General features: G+C 39.3%; 2 pseudogenes; one reads left to right on the top strand and one right to left on the bottom strand.

Annotated features, from left to right (window-relative positions):
• Positions 1-1447: 1447 nt before the first annotated feature.
• LOC102470194 (enhancer of rudimentary homolog pseudogene) lies at positions 1448-1765 on the bottom strand (annotated as a pseudogene).
• Positions 1766-12713: 10948 nt separating this feature from the next.
• LOC114006721 (peptidyl-prolyl cis-trans isomerase NIMA-interacting 4 pseudogene) lies at positions 12714-13126 on the top strand (annotated as a pseudogene).
• Positions 13127-13533: the final 407 nt, after the last annotated feature.

The following is a 13533-nucleotide window of genomic DNA, read 5'->3' as shown; positions in this document are numbered from 1 at the left end:
AGAGTGTGAGGAGAAGGAGATGGAGAATGGAGACCGTAGCTAGAGCTATGTCATCTGTAAAAAGTAAATAAATCAAATCCTGAAGGCCACGTGGCAAAATGTTAAGATGCATTCATTTTGATTCATTTTAAATACACAGATTTATGTTTTGTTCTTTTTTTGGTGGGACATATGAAAGTATTTAAAACTTGTGCCTCAGATCAAGCTCAGACGTCAAATTGTGCTGAACCGCTCAGAGGTCAAATTGTGCTGAGCCGAGGTGGTGCCTTTGCGAAGTCAGTGGAGGAAAGGAGAAGCTGCGACAGAGAAGTGCCCACAAACACAAAGCTTTGGCTACAGGAGGTTTTTATTTTCTCCCTAATGGGAGCTTTTTTGAAGGAATAGATAGTCTTTGATCTTCCTGTACTAATCTAGTGCATCCAACCAAGTAGTGGGAACACATGGCCAGCTAAAAATATCAGTAACAAAACTTTCCGTTGTTCTTCTGAACAGCTCAAAGCAGGTTCACACGGACTCCCTCATGTTGCCTCATTGGGGTCCTGGGAGTTCCATTCAGATCACATTTCCAGTACCCTTTGGCCTAATCACAACAATTGTGTTCTTTTCAATACGGAACCAGGCCGACTCTGTCCTAAGAAAGTAACCTGGGGATTCTGCAGAGCTAGGTTAGTCTGGATTCTGTTTTCGTTCATTACTAGACTGATAAAAGTTGAGGACAATGACTGTGTATTTCTCTGTTGGATTTTATTGAAAGGAACTTGCATCTAGGACTTCTGGCTGTGACAGAGGTTAAGCGACTTTAACCTTCCTGCCTGTTGTAACACTCCTGATGGTTTGCATGACTTCTAACTATAAACCAGTATTCTGAGGGGTCTCTGTGTGGAAAATGTAGTGAGAGTTGTACAAATGCCTCAGGAAACCTAGAAAGTATTTTTTGTTTGTTTTCATTCTTCTATATTTGTTCTCAGAAGTCCAAGTTAGTCATAGCCTTTAGGTAAAGAAAGTCAAACATTCATGTCTAGTACTGTTTCCTTTTCTTCTTTTTTGTAATAACTAATTTTTATTCATTTTTCTGACTTTATCTTGAGGACATAACAAAACCGTGTCACCACCTCCCACCCCATCTTGAAGGGTTAGTACAGTAAGTGTAAGAAAACAGGTATGAATGGTTTGACAGATTGGAACTAATATTAACTGATAAGCAACTTCCATCTGAATCATCATAAAAATGTCTGAGTAAAAAAAAGAAGAAACAAAGGGGCAATGGGTTGAGATTGGGCAAGATCCTCACATTTCAATGAATACATTTGATCTTGACTAGAGAGTAACAAAAGGGAAACAGGATACTATGATACAAAAACTTTCACTACAGCTCAGTTGTACACACCTGTGTTTCTGGTCTACCACCCCCCCCCCACCTCCCATCCCCCTAATGCTTCCAGCTCAGTTATTTCCCAGCTTGTAGGGCCTGCCCACGAAGAAGCACGTAGATCTTCTCTTTAATCCAGTCTTGTTATAAGGTTGGTATCAGGTCAGGGTATCAGCTCAGTAAACAAGGCCAGCTGAGGTCTGCCAGATCGTTGATAAAATCAAACAACTGACCGATATCATATGTGACGGAGGGGCTGTCGGGATTCCTTCTCTTCAGGTGTTCTTCATACATTTCACAAACACCTTCCATGCATCCGTATACAGATTCACAGTCAGTGCAAGTTCTGCCTTCTGGCCTCTTGGTTGGCTGGACCAGTGAAATGGTGTGAGACATTGCGCTAAACTCTTCACTGCAGCCTCTATCTACACCACCTCTGTACAGGAGCTTACTGCATGCCGTCAACAGCCAATTCTCACGATAGAAGCGCCGGAAGTCATCCTCTAGCACTGTTTTATATCACAGGTGAGTTATTAGAGAGCTAGAGAGTACTAGCACACACTGTTTTGTTTAGAATTCTGTTGATAATTCTGATAGCTATCCTTTGATTCACAGCAAATGATTGTTTGTGGAAGATAATAACTGTAGTGCAAGTTTTATAGCTTCCTTAGGCTGCCGAGTGGTGGCCAGGTAGAAGTGGTTTCTACCAGAAGCATATCTAGACCACCAAGAGAACAGTTCAAAAGAATGCAGAGAAATTAAAGCATCAGTCTCTTTATTGAGTGTAGCAACTTAGGACGTAGGAAATTATTGACAAAATAGTTTGTGGACCAATTCTGAACCATCACTTGATTTTGTAAATGATGTTCTAATGCAATATAGTCATGCTCATTTGCTTACATATTGTCTGCAGTTGTGTAGTTGCAACAGACCACATGGCCCAGAAAACCTAAATATTTCCCATATGGCATTTCACAGAAAAACCTTGCAAATCCCTAAGATAATAAAAGTTTTGAAGTGAAAACTTTGACCTTAAACATCCATTGATATTTAGCTGCAACTATGTTGTATTATTTACAACATAACATATTTACTAGGCACTGTTCTGCCTAGAAGTTAAGTAGAACCTAATAGAAATGAATGGAATCTAATGTCTCATCTCAGTCATCATAATTCAGTTTTTTAGTTAGTACTTTATATCTCAGAACCTAAAATCCTGCAACTTATCAACCTGTTATGTATCAAATAGGTGATGATGAGCAGGCCAAAGAGCACAGAAAAACTAAAGAGGAATATGCCATAATGAACAAAGAAGAGAACTTTCAATGGAAGCCAGTGTTAATCTACCTGCCTGAAATGTGGCTCTGGTGGGTCTTATCTTTTTTTTTTTCTTTTTTAGAGAGAGATTTTTGCTATAGGGCATGTGCACTCACCAGAGAAACAGAGAAAGTGAAAAATCACCCCCCTCAGGGGGGATGGATGTGTCACAATCCCTTCTCCATTCTCCTCTTGGGATTTTTTGGCATGCATGCATACATGCCCAGTGTGAGTTTTAAGTAGCTGGGTTTGAGACTCAAACCACTGTCGGACTATATGGGTATCCAGTGACATAAGCATCATGCCATCTGCTGGTCCCCCTCCTCTCATTTTGCTCAGCTTTGAGAACTGCAGAATTTCAGCTGTTAGCTGGCTTTCCATGGCTCCATTGTCAGTCCTGATCTACTTGTCTTCTTCTCCAGCAATAGCTGGTTTTTGGAATATTCTAGTATTTGGTCCAAACATGATCTCTACTGCCTCTTTGGGAATCAAGCCCCAACTGCACTGTATAAGGCTAGACTGCTTTTTAACCCTACCTGTCCTGATAGCTCCTGATACCCTGCTCCACTTGTAAGGTGTTCCTCCCCTCTTTAGTCAAAACTCTCCAGGATCATGATTCTACCACATGGGGTCTGCCTCAGCTCAGATCTCTGCAGTTAACATAGCCTGGATTGCAGCAGCATTTCCACCTGCCCTTAGACATTGTTCTTCAGGCTGCTGGCAAGATTCAGTTCTGCAGCTGGGTTAGTGTTGCTGGCTCATTCTCTGCAGATCCATGCCCACTTCCCTTTCTCTGGTAACTCACTTCTGAAACTCCAGTATATCTTGAAGCAAAAGCATCAGGATTTTGTCCATGGTCTTCCTAAACTATAAAATTCAAGCTTTAGGTATTTGAAGTAAACACAGTCATAGAATAAGACTGTTACAGGATAAATCTGTCACAACTAAGATATCTTTCTAATGATTAAGCATCTTGCCTGTGAGCCAGTTTCTCATGTGAGTTCCTGACAGCTTTCTCAACTCCCTTCAGGGCGGAGGAATTAGTAAGAGGTCTGAACCCTCCTACTGCAGAGTTATTAGAGATTAATCAGTCCTTCCAGCTGGGGCTCCTACACTTATTGGAGTCTGTGGTCCTGCTTCAAGCGTGGCAGGTTCTACCAGGGTCCCTGATCTCTAAATAGGGCAATGCCCAGTCACACTGTCCAATCAGTTCTCTGAAGCTGATGGCACTGACACCCTATTATCAACCAGCGTTTTCTGAGGGCGGGACTGACTCCACATGGGTCTAAGCAGTCACAGCTTAGTTGGATGCCCACAGGTTGTTATTGTGCTTTTTGTTTGAACAATCCCATGGGAAAAATAACCATTCCACACTTCTCCGGGATCTAGTCCTTAAAAGCTTCTTGTATAGATTCATCACATTATGGAGGATACCTTCAAAAAAATGTCTGATTGGTACCTCACCTTACCGTCTCTACTCTTGTTCCTCCAGCAAGACTGACCATCAACACACAAATCAGATTTTACTTCTTTGATTAAAATGGCCCATAACCAAACAACTGAGAGTTCATAAGACCCTGAATAATCTGGTTTCTGCCTATCTGTCAGCACGCTCCACTCTGCATGGTTTAGCCACACTGAAGTACCAAGGTAGATACACTTCTGCCTCAGGGCCTTTGCAGGTGCTGATCCCTCTGCCTAGAACGCTCTTTCCTAAGCTCTTTGTGTGGCTAGCTCAATCTCCCCAGTCATGTCTTACCACAAGTGTAATCTCCTCAGAGAAGTCTTCCTGACCATTCTAGCTTTTCTGGTCCAACCTCATTATAGAATATACCTCCTGCTCCATGTCTGTGTTGGAGGGAATAGTCTGTCAGCTACAAGGGTGGGAAGTGGCTTTGGAAGTCTATTTCCTAGAAAGATTAACATGAGTCCTGTTTAATTAACCCCACCCTTCATCCCAGCCTGACTGGCTAGCAGGCTGAGGTGGGAACTGACTTTGGGCAGGTAGATTCTGTGTTCTGTGCTCCATTCAGTTCATGGTAATGTGTCCTTAGGGTTTCTGTTTTCCAAAATGTTGACATATATTGTTTTTTATTGTCACTTGTATGTTTTTAAAAATTTTATTAATTGTACCTTTTTTTTTTTTTTACCCTTCTTTCAAAATTGGAGGGTTTAAGCTGTGGTGGAGATCAATTCATTTGTTTAATTGAATCCTAACAGTTGGAAGTCTCTGCTTGAGGATGTCAGCTCAGATCACTGCACCCTGCTGTCTTCATAGTGCTCATTGCAGGTGTCTGGCATGGATCTCCAGTTCTTCCTTTCTTTCTCTTGTATTAACTGGCCATATATCTCGAACCATCCCGCCTGGACTTGTAGGATCTGTCAGACCCCCCTGCTGCACCAGATTCCTACTTTTAGAATCTTTTGATCAGTCCTGTCTCTCCTGACATGGGTAATGCTTCATTAGAAAGAATGGTTATTCTAGCTTAACCAAATCACTCAGAGTGATTATTACCATCAAAGCATCCAGACATACTGTGGAGGGGAGCACTTATCTGTGTTGAAAAGCAGAACCTGAACTAATTCCACCTTCTGGAAGATTACGGTGCCAAATCCTCTTTAAACAATATGGGCAGCTACAGTGATTTCGGCTGTATTCATTTGCAGCTCTGGTGAAAGAGAATTTTCCTTCTCTTATGGGTCAAAAGTCCTTCTGGTCATTTTCTAAGCAGTGTGTAAAGCATATCTTGAGGGTGAAAGGCTTCCAGAGGTTATAGCCATAGCTCCTTCTGCTCACCTGGCAGAGCTTTGGTGGACAGAGAAGGATAGGACAGAAGGAGCCAGGCCATCAGTAGGGACCATGGGGAGTCCACAGGCCAGCGGAAGGGGACTCCTGCCTCCTGCCTTTACCTACACCTGCAAGTTCTGATCACAATCCCAATTCGTTAGATCTGCTAGAAATTGTGACCCTGTGCCGATTTGCAAAACTGTACTGAAATGTGTACTTTAAAATATCTGCTTCAATTTAGACAGCTGTCTTTATTATAAAGAAAATAGCTTTTACTTTGGAATTCATATCAAATATTTAAATGAAGATAACTTTCTAATTCTAGGGACCGCCTCTTGTTTTTTATTTATTTTTTTCTATTCACTTCTTGCCAAAGGATCAGGAATAAGTCCTTTGCTAAAAACAAACTGTTTTTTATTACCTTTCTTTTTATTTCCACCTCCTTCTCTGCTTTCCTTATCAATTATTATCTAATCTTCATTGAATTCCTGCTATTAGAGAGGTTTTTTTTTTTTTGTTTTTTGTTTTTTTTTTTTTTTTTAAGTGGAAAGAGGCCCAGCCATAGTGGTGCAAATGGGAGGTTGCTGTCACACGATGGCTGGGACTCTTTGCGGGGGGGGCACAGGTTCAATTCCTGGCCCAACCTAAACAGGCCAGGTGTGGTGGTGCATGCCTGTGGGTTTTGCTGCTGGGAAGTTGGGCAGGAAGGATCGTGGTATGTGAGTGCCTGTCAAAGATATCTACCTCTCTCTTTTTTGCTCATTAAAAAAAGAAAGAAAAAGAAAAATGGTGATAAAGGTGGTAAGAGAGTTTCTATCTCTGAAGCACTTATAGTTACTTAAATAACTTCTTAAAAAGTTTTTATTGTCATTTATGATTTATACATAATCATTACACATCTTTGTAGGTGCAGAATGGCCTTTAAAAGCATACAAAAAAGTATATAGTAATATAATAAACAAATTGAAAATATAAACATATTTACCACCTTCAACACTTAACATTATATTTTGTTGTGAACATTTGAAACAGTAAGTTTTTATTTTGAAAGTTTATTTATTTATTTCTTCCATGGGTGAGAAAGACAAAAAGAGAAAAAGAGCACCCCCAACAGGATCTTGATGCCATGATCTATCCTAGCCTTAGGCAGGCCTGGATCAGGGGCAAGAGCGTGCCTGGAACGCTTCTGGAGGTTTCCAAGTGCAGACTCAGAACCTTCCAGTACTGGTGAGCCTTGCAGAGCATCTCGTTTTACCACCATGCCACCATCCAGAGCAACACCTTTCTACAGCAAGACGGTTGTTCAATTCAGAAGACAAAATATTTTAGTAAGAATTGGGTTTTCATTTTTCGTTTTCCTCTTCATTTCAAATTACATTCTTCATTTTCTGCTCCACTTTGTCTCTGAGCAGAAACATTGTCATCATTCAAATGAATCATTTTTTTTTTATAACCAACAAGCCACCCACATTGGCTCGATTTTTTTCTCACAGAGGGATGCATCGTCTTTGGTTTGGGTCCATTCATTAGGGTCTGCCTCAAACCCACCCTTCCTCCTGAAAGACAACTGAATGCAAGTGAACTCATCTGTTTTGGATTTCTGTGTGCCCCCATCATGGGGTTAGAGTTGGTTTCATTCATTATCTTAATTGAATCCATCTTCTACACGTAAACATTTTTAAAGGAAATGTGAACCATGCAAGCATGGGCGAGGGCCTTGAGTTTGAGGATTTTTAAAAATGATTGTTAACTGCTGGGTATCCCGTGATACTCAAGCATGGTTTTGGTTTGTTTTGTTTTTAAGAGAGATTTTTTGCTATAGGGCTTGTGTGCTCGCTTGCTGGACAAGCAGAGAGACAGAAAGGGAGAAATCACCCCCCAGGGCAGATAGCCATACTGCAATCCCTTCTCCTTCATTCTGCTCTTGGGATTTTTGGCATGCATGCACATACGCTCCATGTGAGCTTACTTTTTTAATTAAAAATTAAAAAAAAGAATTTTTCATTTCATTTTCTTTTATACATTCAATCACATTATTATTTGGCTTACAAAATGGATATTTTAACAGGTGAACATTTCTCCCTAGTACAGTTGATAAAAATATAAAATATCTTCAACAGATAATGCCCGTGTGAGTTTAAGTTCACTGGGTCCGGGACTCGAACTGCGGTCAACTACGTGGGAGTGCAGTGAGGTACTATTACGCCATCTGCAGGTCCCCACTCAGGCATGTTTTCACCTTAGTTTCCCAACCCTGACAATTGTCTCTAGAGTCATGGCCCTGCTTATTTTCTAGATGTTGTAGACTAAAAAAAACCCAGCTTCATAAAAAGGCATGACACACTGCCACAGTTGCTTAAAACATCGTAAGATGATGGAATTTCACAAAATACGGTCCCTTCATTGCAATGATATTAAGCAAGAATGTGTGATATTTTATAGTTCTTGAATATATTTTAATATCTGTTTTGGAGTTATTAATTCAGTTATGTGCTTTCTTTCATAAGGAAGGGGAGATATAGTGTTCTGATGAGAGAAAATAAACTTAAATGGGTCCAGCTTATGAAGATTATTTAAGCTTATAATTCCCTCTCATGGCCTTTTCATACTATGGCTTGTTCCTGTATCTATATTATTATTATGTTATGAGAGAGAGAAGTATTTTTGATAGGATCTCACCATGCCATGATCCTCCTGCCCCATCCTCCCAGTTTGAGCTAGGATTAGAGGCATGCACCTGACCTGTTTAGATTGAGCTGGAACTGAGTCTGGGCATGCAACCCTAACCACACACAGCAGTGCCTTTCCTCCTACACCACTGTGGCTGGGCCTATAGATTACTTTCCACCTGCTTAAAAAGTATAGTAGTGAGGTGGTTTTTCTTCTTGTTCAGGCTAATAATGAAAAAGATCAAGGTCTGTAATTTTATAGGGGATGAAAATAAGGGGTAACATTTTTTTCTGTATTAAGATTTTTTTTTAAATCTACTTAGTTCAATAATTTTTCTTCAATAGAAAAATAATTTCTAATAAAATAGCATTTCCATTGCCCATGGATTCCTCATTTTATCAAACTGAGGATCACTATAACACCTTAACAATATAGTTTTACCCAACTTAACCAAATCTGATTTGCACAAAGGATTTCAAAACAATTGCCTGAAATTATATATTTTATTCTCCACAAAGCAGGCAATCATCTTTTATTTATTTTTACTTTTAATTTACATTTAATCACATATATGTTTACAGTGTATAACATGGCTTTATTCCCAGCACAAATACCATGCATATCGGTCAATACAAAGACATTACTGTATACATTACCATCAGCAAAGAGCCTTTCATTTTTTTGTTAATTAAACTTACTTTTTTCTTCCCCTGTTTCCCTCCCTCCTTCTCTTACCTGCCCACATATTAACCCTATCCTTACTTCCTCTAGTATCTACCGTTGCCGTCTCTGCTACTATAACTTCCAAACTTTCAGTTTTTTGCTATAGAGTGCAGATATTCGGTATATATTGAGTGGGGACATACAAAGCTTCTCTTTTATAGTCTGGGTTGCTTTGCTTAGCATTAAGTTTTCTATATTCGTCCACTTTGTATCAAATGTCAGGGTTTCATTGTTTTTTATGATGGAGTAGTATTTCATAGAGTACAACTACCACATTTTTTTAAATTCAATCATCTATTTTTTGGGCATTTGGGTTAATTCCATGTCCTAGCAATTGTAAATAATGCTGAAATAAAGTGTTTTTTCCAACTGAGGGTTTTTCTACCTTTCAGTAAATACCTAAGAGTGGAATTACTGGGTGGTATGGTAGTTCTATTTGTAGGTTTGTGAGGAATCTCCATATTATTCTCCAAAGCGATTGTACTAATTTGTGTTCCCATCAATAGTGTAGGAGAGTTCCCTTTATACCACAGCCTCGATAGCGCTTACCATTATTTAGTTTTTTAATTTCAGTCATTCTGACTGGGGTTAAGGGGTATTTCATTGTGGTTTTGATTTGCGTTTTCCTTATGATAAGAGATGTCAAGAATGTTTTCATATAATTTTTGGCTATTTGTTTATCTTCTCCAGAGAATTTTCTGTTCAGCTCATTTTCCCAATTTTTAATTGGATTGATTTTTTTTTTTTTTAAATGGGTAAGCTGCTGGAGTTCTCTGTGTATTCTGGTTTCCAGTCCCTTATCTGAGGTATAGTTTGTAAATATATTTTCTCATTCTGAGGGTTGTCTTCTCACTCTACTTATGGTTTCTTTTGCTATGAAGAAGATTCTCAGTCTAATATAATCCCATTTGTCTATTTTTGGGACTACTGCCTTTGCTTTTGGGGTCTTCTTTAACAAGTCTTTGTCTACTCCAAGAGCTTTTCCTGTGTTTTCCACTAATATTTCTATAGTTTGAGGTTTTATGTTTAGATCCTCAATCCATTTTGAATTTGTTTGTGTTAGTGGTGAGAGATAAGGGTCCAGTTTCATTCTTCTGCAGGTGGGTATCCAGTTCTCTCAGCATCATTTGCTGAAGAGAGGCAATAATTTTTTAAAACTTTAATCAGGAGCCCAGCAGGTGACTTGGTGATCAAGTTACTAGACTCCTTTGTGGCTGTTCACAGTTCAAGTCCTAGACCCGGCAGCTTGCTTTCTTACTTTCTCTCTCATGCGCATGCCCTATAGCAAACTAAGAAATAATACTAATTCTTTTTTATAAGAATTATTTATTTAATTTAATTTATTAATTTATTATTGTTGTTGTTATTATTTTTAATTTGATCAGAGGGGGGTAGAGAAAGAGGGGAAGTAAGCAAGTAACCTGCCAGGTCCAGGACTTGAACTGTGGTTATCCAGAAGGGAATCCAGCACCTTAACCACCATGCCACCTGCTGACTCCAAATAAATCATTCTAAAACAAACAAAAACAAAAACAAAACAAAACAAAAAGTACTAATCAGATGTCTCTCTTTAAGATCCCATGAAGATGTCCTATTGAACTTGTAATAATATCCAAACCACTTACCATGGCTTTTAAGGTCCACTGTCATTTGATTTGGAGTACTCCTGCAATGTTATTTTTCACTTATTTCCTTTTGCTAACTACATTCCTCTTTATTAACTCATTGGCTCACCTATTCACTTGATAAATATTTTGGGGGGACCTACTACTAGCTATTGGGCATTGTTCTATACTCTGTAAATACCACTGAGAACAAAGGCAGCAAAGTCCTTGTCCATATGGAGCTTACATCTAAGTGGGGCACAGATTTTGTGTGTGTGTGTGTGTGTGTGTGTGTATTATATTAGTCATAGTGATAGATTCAAATATAGCATACAATGTGATGGAAGAAGAAGAGATCTCTGAAAGGCACAGATTGATGAAGGGATAAATTATGAAATCTGGTGGAAGGTTGTCTAGACAGAATAAGTAGAAATGAGTATCTGAGTTTGAGAGATGTCAGGAAGAAATTGTCACTGGAATGGAATGAGGGAAAGAAGAGTTGGGCTGATGGCCATGAGATTATAGAGACATGCAGGGCATGGTGCTTGTAGGAATTTGCAGACTGACAAGGAGTTGGATTTCACTCTGAGTGTGTCAGGGGTAGATCCTGAAGGTTGTTACATTTGTACATGTGAGAGATGATAGTATCTGAAATTAAGAAAATGACGGTCAAATTGGAGAAGTATTTGGATTCTAGAAATAATTTTTTAAGAGAGATTTTTGCTATACAGTGTGTATGCTCCCTGGAGAGACAGAGACAGAGAGACAGAAAGTAAGGAATCACTTCCCAGGGTGAAGGACCACATCACAATCCTTCTTCTCCATTCTCCTCTCAGGATCTTGGACACACATGTACATGTGCCTGGCATGAGTTTTAAGGTGCTGTGTCTGAAACTCGAACCATGATCGACTATATGGGAGCAACACTGTGATGTTTAGAAATTAGGAAGAGGAGAAAAGTCTACATATAGAAACTATATGTAGACTATAGAAAAACATTAACTGAGGCAGAAGGAAAATTGGGCCACGTGTTGTTCTGGAAGTCAAGTGAATAAAATATTTCAAAACATTGAAAATAGTCAATGATATCAAAAGCTATCAGCTGTGTTACATGATAGAGCCTATCATGACACCCGGATGTGGCGAAATTGAACTGGTCATCTGGATAAGAGTGACTGAAGTGAAGTGTTGAGGTTGAACTTTGCAAATTGATATTTAGTTACTTAGCAACTTAACAGCTGATTTAAAAATATATTGAATACACACAAAACCCCTCCCCAAATGGTATTTTTCTGATGTTTAATAATGTGCTAGTGTTGAGACCAGCAGTTGGTGTGATGGCTATGTTGTTGGACTCCCGCGTAGTTGATCACAGTGAGAGTCCCAGACCACCCGGTGGCTTAAACTCACGCCGGGTGCGTGTGCGTGCGTGCCCAAGATCCTGAGAAGAGAATGGAAGAGAAGAAATTGTGATGTGCCCATACCCCCTGGGGGGGGGTGATTTCTCACTTTCTGTCTCTCTGTCTTTCTAGCAAGCGTATGTACCCTATAGCAAAAACCTCTCAAAAAATAAAAAATAAAAAATAATGTGTGGTGTTAAGATTAAAATACCTGAGGTTGCCAGAGTTCAAGGTCTTGGTTAGGTTGCATGAAACTTGAGTTCATAAAATAAGTGAATGCTAGAGATTTTTTTTTAAGAAAGATTTTTTTTTTTTAATAGGGCATATGCTCACTCCAGAAAGACAGAAAGTGAGAAATCACCTCCCCCCCTCAGTGGTAATGGCCACGGTGCAATGCCTTCTCTTCCATTCTTCTCTCAGGATTTTGGGCACACATGCACATGCACCTGGCCTGAATTTGAAGCCTCTGGATCCAGGACTTGAACAGTGACCAGCCATCTGAGAGTCAAGCGATGTAACCATTATGCTATCTGCTGGTCCTTAGAGATAGGTTTTTGAGATAAGGTGGTCAGGTCCATAGGCAGGATGGGATATGGTATATGTAATTTCCAGGCTGCATAGTCCGGAGTTCGAGTTCTTGTTCTTCTTCTGCTGTGCTACATTCACAAAAAAAAAAAAAAAAAAAAAAAAAACCCCCTTTATTTTTTCTTTAATTTTGACTTCTTTGTGTATCAAGAAGGAATATTACTGAAGACTATGTCAAGAAATAACTGCTGTAACATACTGAAATAGCATATATAAAAGGAGCTTAATAAATAGCCCAGCCAGGGCAAGTCTTGAAGATGCCGCCCAAAGGAAAAAGTGGTTCTAGAAAAGGGGGTAAAGGGGGAGCAGCATCTGGGAATGATACTGCTGACAAGAAGTCACAGGGTCCCAAAGGTGGTGGCAATGCAGAAAAGGTCAGGCACATTCTATGTGAAAAACACAGATAAATTATGGAAGCCATGGAAAAGTTAAAGTCTGGAATGAGATTCAATGAAGTGGCCACACAATATAGTGAAGATAAAGCTGGGCAAGGGGTGACTTGGGTTGGATGACCAGAGGATCCATGGTGGGACCATTCCAAGAAGCAGCATTTGTCTTGCCTGTCAGTGGGATGGATACATCTGTGTTTACAGACCCACCAGTTAAGACAAAATTTGGATATCATATTATCATGGTTGAAGGGAGAAAACAGAATTATAGGAAAGACTAAAAAAAAAAAAAAAAAATAGCCCAGCCACTTCACTTCCTTCTCTAAGGCATTGTCACCAATTGCATGAACACCCCATCTGTATCACTGAACCCTGAAGCTCATATCAAAGAAATGGGCTTCTATCTCCTTGGATTTCTTTTATCCTGGAGAAATAAAAAGTAGTTTATTTTTTTAATGGCAGCTTCTACTTCATCAAAGTGTTGGTAAAGTTAATTGTGGTTGTACTCAGAACAGTTTTCCTTGGAAGGAGATATTCCACTGTTTTTGTTTTTTAAAAGAAGCAATCTCTTCTCTCTCTACCTATCTTTCTTATTAATTTAAAAAATTTTAAAGAATATTTTTGCCATAGAGTACATACCTTTGCTGGAGAGAAAGAGATAGAAACAGAGAAAGAGAAAATGAGAAAT

Source organism: Tupaia chinensis, unplaced genomic scaffold (assembly GCF_000334495.1).
Source record: "Tupaia chinensis unplaced genomic scaffold, TupChi_1.0 Scaffold000013_1, whole genome shotgun sequence".
Taxonomy (NCBI): Eukaryota; Metazoa; Chordata; class Mammalia; order Scandentia; family Tupaiidae; genus Tupaia; species Tupaia belangeri.
The sequence above is the reverse complement of the archived record's forward strand: the minus strand, read 5'-3'. Positions and strand labels throughout refer to the sequence as shown.